The sequence below is a fragment of the Coregonus lavaretus genome (assembly GCF_964263955.1).
Source record: "Coregonus lavaretus genome assembly, contig: HAP1_SCAFFOLD_1880, whole genome shotgun sequence".
Taxonomy (NCBI): domain Eukaryota; kingdom Metazoa; phylum Chordata; class Actinopteri; order Salmoniformes; family Salmonidae; genus Coregonus; species Coregonus lavaretus.
Window position 1 is genome coordinate 75,789 of NW_028156634.1, and position 11,180 is coordinate 86,968.

Sequence of the window (11,180 nt, forward strand, 5' to 3'; positions counted from 1 at the left end):
TTGTCACATGCTTCGCAAACAACAGGTGTAGAATGTAAATCAAATGTAGGCTAACAGTGAAATGCTTCCTTACGGGCCCTTCCCAACAATGCAGAGAGAAAATAATTGACAAATATTAACACAAGGAAAAAATACACAATGAATAACGATAACTTGGCTGTATACACGGGGTACCAGTACCGAGTCGATGCGCAGGGGTACAAAGTCATTGAGGTAGCTATGTACATATAGGTAGGATAAAGTGACTAGGCAACAGGATAGATAATTAACAGTAACAGCAGTAACACTAAATCATTTTATACACAGAGTGCTAAAATCTCGAAAGTGAGTGTGGAAGCTATCTTTTCATTTTTGTCAGCTAAACAATCACAATGAAAATGTTTCAAAGGCAAATTAAGGGTTTATTGTACATTGATTTGAGTTCATACACCTCTTCCTATAACAAACATGACAAGGATGCTGATTCTTTTTTAGGTTGGATTTTTCTATCATTATGTAGATTGGGAGCAGTGAAGCTCAATTCTCATGGCCAAATATATTAGGCTTGTATTGGCCTATATAAACACATGTTGAACTATAATTATTTGTTTAAAAAGTACATATATACTGACCTTAGTGTCTCCAGTTTACAGTGTGGACTCTCCAGTCCAGCAGAGAGCAGATTTACTCCTGAATCCTGCAGGTCTAAATAAAAATACATTGGAAATGTTCAGGATTTTGTGTGCCATGTTATTTCTGAAAAAGCAGTAATTATGTTTTATTTTACGTTTTGAATATCCACTTACATAGCTGTTCTGGAGGCTTTGACCACTGGCAGCAGCCTCAGAAGACCCTCCTCTGACGTGGAGTATTTCTTCAGGTCAAACACATCCAGCTTCTCTTCTGAAGTCAGCAACACGAAGGCCAGAGCTGACCAGTGAGCAGGTGAGAGGTTGGCTTCTGAGAGACATCCTGAGCTCAGGTAGCTTTGGATCTCCTCCACTAGAGAATGGTCATTCAGCTCATTCAGACAGTGGAACAGATTGATGCATCACTCTCAGGAGGGCTTGTCCCTGATCTTCTCCTTGATGTACTGGACTATGCTCTCATTGGTCTGTGAGCTGCTTCTTGTCTGTGTCAGAAGGCCTCGTAGGAGAGTCTGATTGGACTTCAGTGAGAGGCCCAGAAGGAAGCAGAGGAACAGGTCCAGTTGTCCATTCTCTGAACAGTGCCTGCAACATTGTAGCGGTTGATTGCGGTCCAGCCATTAGATTTACATTGTGTTGATGAATGAGAGGAACACATACACAGCAGCAAGAAACTACTGGATGCTCAGATGCACAAAGCAGTACACCTTCTCCTGGTGCAGCCCATGCTCCTCTCTAAACATCTGTGTACACACTCCTGAGTACACTGATGCTAACATCAATGCCACACTCTTGCAGGTCCTCCTCATAGAAAATCAGATTTCCTTTCTCCAACTGTTGGAAAGCCAGTTTCCCCAGTGACAGAATGCACTGTTCATTCCAGTGTAGACCTGTCTCTCCTTTGTCATACTTCAGATTCATCTGTTTGGACTGAAATACCAAAGATGTGTGTACATCTCAGTGTACATCTGTGTTCAACATGTGCTCAAGAACTGTAGCAGCAATCCAACAGAAGGCTGGTATGTGGCACATGATGTGGAGGCTCCTTGACGTCTGTATGTATGAGATGATTCTGCTGGCCAGCTTCTCATCACTGAATATCTTCTTGAAGTACTCCAACTCCTGTGTGTCATTGAACCCTCGTACCTTTGTCACCTGGTCAACACACACAGGAGGGATCTAATTGGCTGCTGCAGGTCGGGTGGTTATCCAGAGGCTCATTTATTAGGGACCTCTGATTACAGGCACCCAAGATTACAGGCACCAAAGACAGACTGTTTAGATAGAGATCTGTTACTTCTCTCCATTGTGTCAGCGAGCTCCTTCTGGTTCATGCTACTCAGGACGTGCAGTGTGATCTTCACAGCCCCCTCTCTGGCACTGCTCTCCTGCTTCTCATCTTCAGCGTCCACCATTTCCTCGTCCTCTCTCTGACTCAAAAATAATTCTGGGAGATCTGGACCTCTTCAGCTCATTCTTCACAAATATGATGATATTCTCTTCAAGTGACTGGACACACAAAATAAAACAGTTGAGATCAAAAGAACACCAATGTTATTTCAACATATTGTAAAACTATGCATTTCTATCTGTCGTGTATGTACATGTATGTACTTGGAGTGCCTGAGGGTGGGGCTAATACTAATTACTACAGTGTGATTATCTGTACATGGCCTTGACCTATGGCTATGACATCCAATAAACATTGTTATTTTACCCGCATCCCTGCCTCAGTGTGCTATTTGTTACAAAATCCATAATTTAATTTAACATTTTAGTCTTCTTTACTGAGGTAATCAAGACCAATGTAAAACATCTCACCCTGAGTATGGAGGCCAGATCTGTGTGATGACTCTGGGCAGACTGACCACTGAGAATCGCTGACTGATCTCTCCTGTTGGTCTCTGTGGACAAAAAATGATTATACACCTTACCCTACATAACTAGATGGTGCACAGACACAGACACAGACACACACACACAGACAGACACACACACACACTGCCACCTTTTTTCAATCCAGAATTGAATGACGTTGAGAAAACAGAAAAGTGTCATAATGTATTTTTCTGCAATCATCCTTTCTGAATTTAAAAGTAATCATCTAGTCATCTAGTATCTGTAATCTGATTACAACATTTTAGCTGGTAATGTAACAGATTACAGTTACCGTTTTTTTGGTAATCAGATTACATCAAATCAAATCAAATTTTATTTGTCACGTGCGCCGAATACAACAGGTGTAGACCTTACCGTGAAATATTTACTAAATAAACTAAAGAAAAAAAAAAGAAAAGAAAAAAGGTAACACAATAAAATAACAATAATGAGGCTATATACAGGGGGTACCGGTACCGAGTCAATGTGCAGGGGTACAGGTTAGTAGAGGTAATTTGTACATGTAGGTAGGGGTAAAGTGACTACGCATAGATAATAAACAGCGAGTAGCAGCAGTGTAAAAACAGAGCGGGGTGGGCGGGGGGGTTAGTCAATGCAAATTCTGGGTGGCCATTTGATTAATAGTTCAGCAGATGTATGGCTTGGGGGTAGAAGCTGTTAAGGAGCTTTTTGGACCTAGACTTGGCGCTCCGGTACTGCTTGCCGTGCGGTAGCAGAGAGAACAGTCTATGACTTGGGTGCCTGGAGTCTTTGACAATTTTTTGTGCGTTCCTCTGACACCGCCTAGTATATACAGTGCTATGAAAAAGTATTTGCCCCCTTTCTAATTTTCTCTACTTTTGCATATTTGTGATACTGAATGTTATCAGATCTTCAACCAAAACCTAATATTAGATAAAGGGAACACAAGTGAACAAATAACACAACAATTACATATTTATTTTATTTATTTCATAAACAAAGTTATGCAACACCCAATTCCCCTGTGTGAAAAAGTAATTGCCCCCTTACACTCAATAACTGGTTGTGCCACCTTTAGCTGCAATGACTCCAACCAACTACTTCCTGTAGTTGTTGATCAGTCTCTCACGTCGCTGTGGAGGACTTTTGGCCCACTCTTCCATGCAGAACTGCTTTAACTCAGTGATGTGTGTTTTTATATATATATACTTTTTTTTTATTTCACCTTTATTTAACCAGGTATGCCAGTTGAGAACAAGTTCTCATTTACAACTGCGACCTGGCCAAGATAAAGCAAAGCAGTGCGATAAAAACAACAACACAGAGTTACATATGGGGTAAAACAAAACATAAAGTAAAAAATACAACAGAATATATATATATACAGTGTGTGCGAATGTAGTAAGTTATGGAGGTAAGGTAATAAATAGGCCATAGTGCAAAATAGTTACAATTTCGTATAATACTGGAATGATAGATGTGCAAAAGATGATGTGCAAATAGAGATACTGGGGTGCAAATTAGCAAAATAAATAACAATATGGGGATGAGGTAGTTGGGTGGGCTAAATTCAGAAAGGCTGTGTACAGGTGCAGTGATCGGTAAGCTGCTCTGACAACTGACCCTTAAAGTTAGTGATGGAGATAAGAGTCTCCAGTTTCAGAGATTTTTGCAGTTCGTTCCAGTCATTGGCAGCAGAGAACTGGAAGGAATGGCGGCCAAAGGAGGTGTTGGCTTTGGGGATGACCAGTGAGATATACCTGCTGGAGCGCAGACTACGGGTGAGTGTTGCTATGGTGACCAGTGAGCTAAGATAAGACGGGGATTTGCCTAGCAGTGATTTATAGATGACCTGGAGCCAGTGGGTTTGGCGACGAATATGTAGTGAGGGCCAGCCAACAAGAGCGTACAGGTCACAATGGTGGGTAGTATGTGGGGCTTTGGTGAAAAAACGGATGGCACTGTGATAGACTACATCTAATTTGCTGAGTAGGGTGTTGGAGGCTATTTTGTCAATTACATCGCCAAAGTCAAGGATAGGTAGGATAGTCAGTTTTACGAGGGCATGTTTGGCAGCATGAGTGAAGGAGGCTTTGTTGCGAAATAGGAAGCCGATTCTAGATCTAACTTTTGATTGGAGATGCTTAATGTGAGTCTGGAAGGAGAGTTTACAGTCTAACCAGACACCTAGGTATTTGTAGTTGTCCACATACTCTAGGTCAGACCTGCCGAGAGTAGTGACTCTAGTCTGGTGGGCGGGTGCAAGCAGCGTTCGGTTGAAGAGCATGCATTTAGTTTTACTAGTGTTTAAGAGCAGTTGGAGGCTACGGAAGGAGTGTTGTATGGCATTGAAGCTCGTTTGGAGGTTTGTTAACACAGTGTCCAATGAAGGGCCAGATGTATACAAAATGGTGTCGTCCGCATAGAGGTGGATCCGAGCGTCACCAGCAGCAAGAGCGACATCATTGATATACACAGAGAATAGAGTCGGCCCGAGAATTGAACCCTGTGGCACGCCCATAGAGACGGCCAGAGGTCCAGACAACAGACCCTCCGATTTGACACATTGAACTCTATCTGAGAAGTAGTTGGTGAACCAGGCGAGGCAGTCATTAGAGAAACCAAGGCTATTTAGTCAAATTGGAAGTTTTGGAATGGCCTAGTCAAAGTCCAGACCTAATCCCAATTGAGATGCTGTGGCAGGACTTGAAACGAGCAGTTCATGCTTGAAAACCCACACGTCACTGAGTTAAAGCAGTTCTGCATGGAAGAGTGGGCCAAAATTCCTCCACAGCGACGTGAGAGACTGATCAACAACTACAGGAAGCATTTGGTTGGAGTCATTGCAGCTAAAGGTGGCACAACCAGTTATTGAGTGTAAGGGGACAATTACTTTTTCACACAGGGGAATTGGGTGTTGCATAACTTTGTTTATGAAATAAATGAAATAAATATGTAATTGTTGTGTTATTTGTTCACTTGTGTTCCCTTTATCTAATATTAGGTTTTGGTTGAAGATCTGATAACATTCAGTATCACAAATATGCAAAAGTAGAGAAAATTAGAAAGGGGGCAAATACTTTTTCATAGCACTGTAGGTCCTGGATGGCAGGAAGCATGGCCCCAGTGATGTACTGGGATGTAGGCACTACCCTCTGTAGCGCCTTACGGTCGGATGCTGAGCAGTTGCCATACCAGGCGGTGATGCAACCGGACAGGATACTCTCGATGGTGCAGCTGTAGAACCTTTTGAGGATCTGGAGACCCATGCCAAATCTTTTCAGTCTCCTGAGGGGGAAAATGCGTTGTCGTGCCCTCTTCACAACTTTCTTGGTGTGTTTGGACCATGATAGTTTGTTGGTGATGTGGACACCAAGAAACTTGAAACTTACGACCCGCTCCACTACAGCCCTGTCGATGTGAATGGGTCCACGATCATCTCCTTTGTCTTGCTCACGTTGAGGGAAAGGTTGTTGGCCTGGCACCACACTGCCAGGTCTCTGACCTCCTCCCTATAGGCTGTCTCATTGTTGTCGGTGATCAGGCCTACCACCGTTGTGTCGTCAGCAAACTTAATGATGGTGTTGGAGTCGTGATTGGCCACGCAGTCGTGGGTGAACAGGGGGTACAGGAGGGGACTAAGCACGCACCCCTGAGGGGCCCCCGTGTTGAGGATCAGTGTGGCAGATGTATTGTTGCCTACCCTTACCACCTGGGGGCGGCCCGTCAGGAAGTCCAGGATCCAGTTGCAGAGGGAGGTGTTTAGTCCCAGGGTCCTTAGCTTAGTGATGAGCTTTGTGGGCACTATGGTGTTGAACGCTGAGCTGCAGTCAATGAACAGCATTCTCACATAGGTGTTCCTTTTGTCCAGGTGGGAAAGGGCAGTGTGGAGTGCGATTGAGATTGCCTCATCTGTGGATCTGTTGGGGCGGTATGCGAATTGGAGTGGGTCTAGGGTTTCCGGGATGATGGTGTTGATGTGAGCCATGACCAGCCTTTCAAAGCACTTCATGGCTACTGACGTGAGTGCTACGGGGCGGTAGTCATTTAGGCAGGTTACCTTCGCTTTCTTGGGCACAGGGACTATGGTGGTCTGCTTGAAACATGTAGGTATTACAGACTCAGTCAGGGAGAGGTTGAAAATGTCAGTGAAGACACTTGCCAGTTGGTCCGCGCATGCTCTGAGTACATGTCCTGGTAATCCGTCTGGCCCTGCGGCCTTGTGAATGTTGACCTGTTTAAAGGTCTTGCTCACATCGGCTACGGAGAGCGTGGTCACACAGTCGTCCGGAACAGCTGGTGCTCTCATGCATGCTTCAGTGTTGCTTACCTCAAAGCGAGCATAAAAGGCATTTAGCCTGTCTGGTAGGCTCGCTTCACTGGACAGCTTGCGGATGGGTTTCCCTTTGTAGTCCGTAACAGTTTGCAAGCTCTGCCACATCTGACGAGTGTCAGAGCCAGTGTAGTAGGATTCAATCTTAGTCCTGTATTGATGCTTTGCCTGTTTGATGGTTCATCTGAGGGCATAGCAGAATTTCTTATAAGCATCCGGATTAGTGTCCGCTCCTTGAAATCGGAAGCTCTAGCCTTTAGCTGGGTGCGGATGTTGCCTGTAATCCTTGGCTTCTGGTTAGGATATGTACGTATGGTCACTGTGGGGACGATGTCATTGATGCACTTATTGATGAAGCCGGTGACTGAGGTGGTATACTCCTCAATGCCATTGGATGAATCCCGGAACATATTCCAGTCTGTGCTAGCAAAACAGTCCTGTAGCATAGCATCCGGGTCATCTGACCACTTTCATATTGAGTGAGTCACTGGTACTTCCTGCTTTAGTTTTTGCTTGTAAGCAGGAATCAGGAGGATAGAATTAAGGTCAGATTTTCCAAATGGAGTGTGAGGGAGAGCTTTGTACGCGTCTCAGTGTGTGGAGTAAAGGTGGTCTAGCGTTTTTTTTCCTCTGGTTGCACATGTGACATGCTGGTAGAAATGATGTCAAACGGATTTAAGTCCCCGGCCACTCTTGTTTGCTTATAGCCTTAAACAGCTTGTTGAGTGCGGTCTTAGGTGCCAGGGTCGGTTTGTGGTGCTAAATAGATGGCTACGAAAAATATAGATGAAAACTCTCTTGGTAGATAGTGTGGTCTACAGCTTATCATGAGGTACTCTACCTCAGGCAAGCAATACCTCGAGACTACCTTAATATTAGACATCGCGCACCAGCTGTTATTGACAAATAGACACACACCCCCACCCCAAGACGTAGCTGTTCTGTCCTGCCGATGCATGGAGAACCCAGCCAACTGTGTATTATCCGTGTCGTCGTTCAGCCACTACTCGGGGAAACATAAGATATTACAGTTTTTAATCTCCTGTCGGTACGCAGACGAATCCTCACAAGGCACCCTGATCTCTGCCCCTGTATTTCCTTATTTTCTTCATGCGAATGACGGGGTCATCAGTTACTCCCCAAACCTGTAGGTTCATGAATTTCATATGGGCATATTTTACATAAAATACAGCTCTCGTACATTTGTTCAGTCTCCCTTTCTGAATACGTCTGGTCGTCCCATAGACTGGTCACTCTTCATGGACACACAGCTGGGAACAGGTGAGTCTGGTCTCCTGCTGCATTCGGCTTCAACACCACAGAGACATACCTTCAGTCTCTAATGTATGCTGTCTAATGATTATGTACAAGCTCAGATACATACATGTGGTCCTCTGTAGCTCAGCTGGTAGAGCACGGCGCTTGTAATGCTAAGGTAGTGGGTTCGATCCCCGGGACCACCCATACACAAAAAATAAAAAATAAAAATAAAAAAATACATGTATGCACGCATGACTGTAAGTCGCTTTGGATAAAAGCGTCTGCTAAATGGCATATTATATTTATTATTATATACATGTAGGCTGTACAAAACAGTGTACAAAAACGCACTGCACATACTCACGTTCGCTCGCAAACGCACACACACTCTTTCTTTCTTTCTTCTTCTTTCTTTCTTTCTTTCTTTCTTTCTTTCTTTCTTTCTTTCTTTCTTTCTTTCTTTCTTTCTTTCTTTCTTTCTTTCTTTCTTTCTTTCTTTCTTTCTTTCTTTCTTTCTTTCTTTCTTTCTTTCTTTCTTTCTTTCTTTCTTTCTCTCTCCCTTTCCTCCCACCTTTTAGCTTTTGTGTTGGTGTCATGTTCCCCAGAGAGACTTATTTTAGAGACAGTGCCCCTGTTCTCTCTCTCCTCAGAGACACTTATTGAACGTATAACCAAAGACATCCAGCATACAGTATGTTACAGTCAAATAAAACAATAATACAGAAGGTCTTATGATGGTCATAAAACACAACAGCTAAAGGAAAATACAATGAAGCACAATAAAATCAGCAATATCTGGAAACATCTTGATAGGGATAATTTGGGAATATGGAATACCTTTTCTATAACATTTATATTTACATTTCTAATTAGTTTTTTTTGCAGTTTCTGTGTTTCTTGTTCTCTTCTCATGTCTGTGAATTATTTATATCTCGGATCCAAGGTCAATGATACAGACTGTTGCCTTCTCAATGTTGTATCAATAAACCAGCTCACAGTCTAGTGAAACAAATTGTCACGTTTGCATAAGCACCTGTTTTAGCCTTTAATAGTATTCCTTTACTAGAATAATTACTGTAGCCTATAATATTATTTGTAGGTGCTTTATCTAGGTAGAGATTGTGATAACAATTGCACTAGATAAAATCCTTATCTCTATTATGTGGATAGCTCTCCTTCCTTTGTTACTAGAATCAGACAATACATTTAATATGTTTTCATCATTAGTTGGGTCCTTACATTGTTGTGGCCTGGAATCATAACTAGAACATCTCCAGATCAACTCACTGAAGTTTTTTCATTTCTGTTCTTGAAGACGCTTGAGAAATGTTGTTTGTGCACCTCTTAATTAAATAACATGTACTTTACCTTCTACAACTGATCTTTGGATACCATAATCCCAGAAATAAATGACGGAAGGGAAAGTTCTGGGTGTACAATAATATTGTAATGATAAGGAATACATCTCTTTTAAACACCTAACCCAACTTTTAAATGAGCAGACTGACTCAAATGACATTGCTTGGGATAGTTGTATTATTATTTTTTTTTATTTACTTAAAGGAAACTAGAGCTGGTGTGATCTTACTCATGCAGTAGCCTTCAGTGCCCTCTGTTAGTCACTTGGTGGTGGAACAGCACAGCAATATCAGACCTCAGGCTACAGTATGCTAAGTCTATGGCCCAGTTTGAATACCTTTTGGATATATTAAATGCACTCTTCCTTCCTCGAGGAAATCAATAATCTGACATGGAAAGGTGGTGAACGCACTGGAGTGGAAAACATGTTTTTAACCTATCCTCTCACTTCCAGATCAGTGATTATCTTAAGGAAGGATACATTTGAAAGGTAGGCCTACTGATAGGACTACCATAGATAGGACTTATACCTAGTTTAACTACATGTCAGAGTCAGATACTGGAGATACTCAACCAGGTCAGAGTGAGGGGGTATCTATCTCAACCACTTTGCCTTTACTTAACATTGACATTGAATATGTTGAAAACTTCCATCACAGTCTTCCCAGACTAGATTAATATCCACTTGTCACTTCAGAACATTATTGTTCACAAGAGTTTGTTCACACCTCTAGAAATGTTTTGTTGTTGAAAGTGCTGGGAGTCTGTCCACTGACATTCACATTCTTCTAATATTAGAATGTTCGTGATGGTAGTTTAGGCTGCAATGATGTAGGCATGCTAGTCTCTTGTATTGGGTTGCAGCTGGTGAAATCTAATGTCAATTTTAGGGGATCTATATAGCAAGCCTTTATGGAAAAGTAACCTAGGTAGGCTATTTGTTTTGGTGGAAATGTTGTTTTCTTCCCCTAGCAACAGGCTAAACTTATCATAATAGTCTTTAAAACAAGCCATGTTTTGCTGTTTTCGTAACCCCCCTGTGGACACCGGGCAGGAAGGATGCCGAAGACGTCATGACTGCAGGACTCCGCTTCCATAGATAGGCCTATTACGGGAGGAGGAGAAAGTTTCGAGGAATCACCGGAGTGAAGGTGGTTATAGGACTGAGGCGGACCTGCTGAGGCAGAGGTTGGAGGCTGCAAAACATATTCAATAAAGGGATCAAGTCACTGCGGCAGCATAGACATTCGATTGAAACGGTTCTCCTTTTGGCGCGAGGGCGTCTTCTGCATTTCTTCAAGTAAGTGGGTCTTTTGTATGCATGTTATAGTTGTTAAATTTACAGATCCAATGCATTTTAATTAAATAACGATCGTGAATAGCCTTTACGCGCATTATAATCGTCAACATGAGGTTTGATCACGAGGCTATATGGTTGTTCTGAATAGCAGTAAATTCGACTAAAGGTATGTTAATTGAAGGAAATGATGTTCCATTTAATCCCGTAGCCACTGTATTTAATATGTATAGTTAACTTGTTTTTCAATTTGCTCCACATTTTTCTTTAAAAGCCACCGTCAATTACTTGTTGTATTAAAGTTTACTGCCCACTTAATAATTAAACGATTAGACACATCAAAAGGGAAGGTAAAGTGACATGGATACTAAATAGCTTACTTGATTAATAAATGGTGCAATTCAAATCAGCAAAAAAAGGACTTAAATAGCCTACTTCACACGCC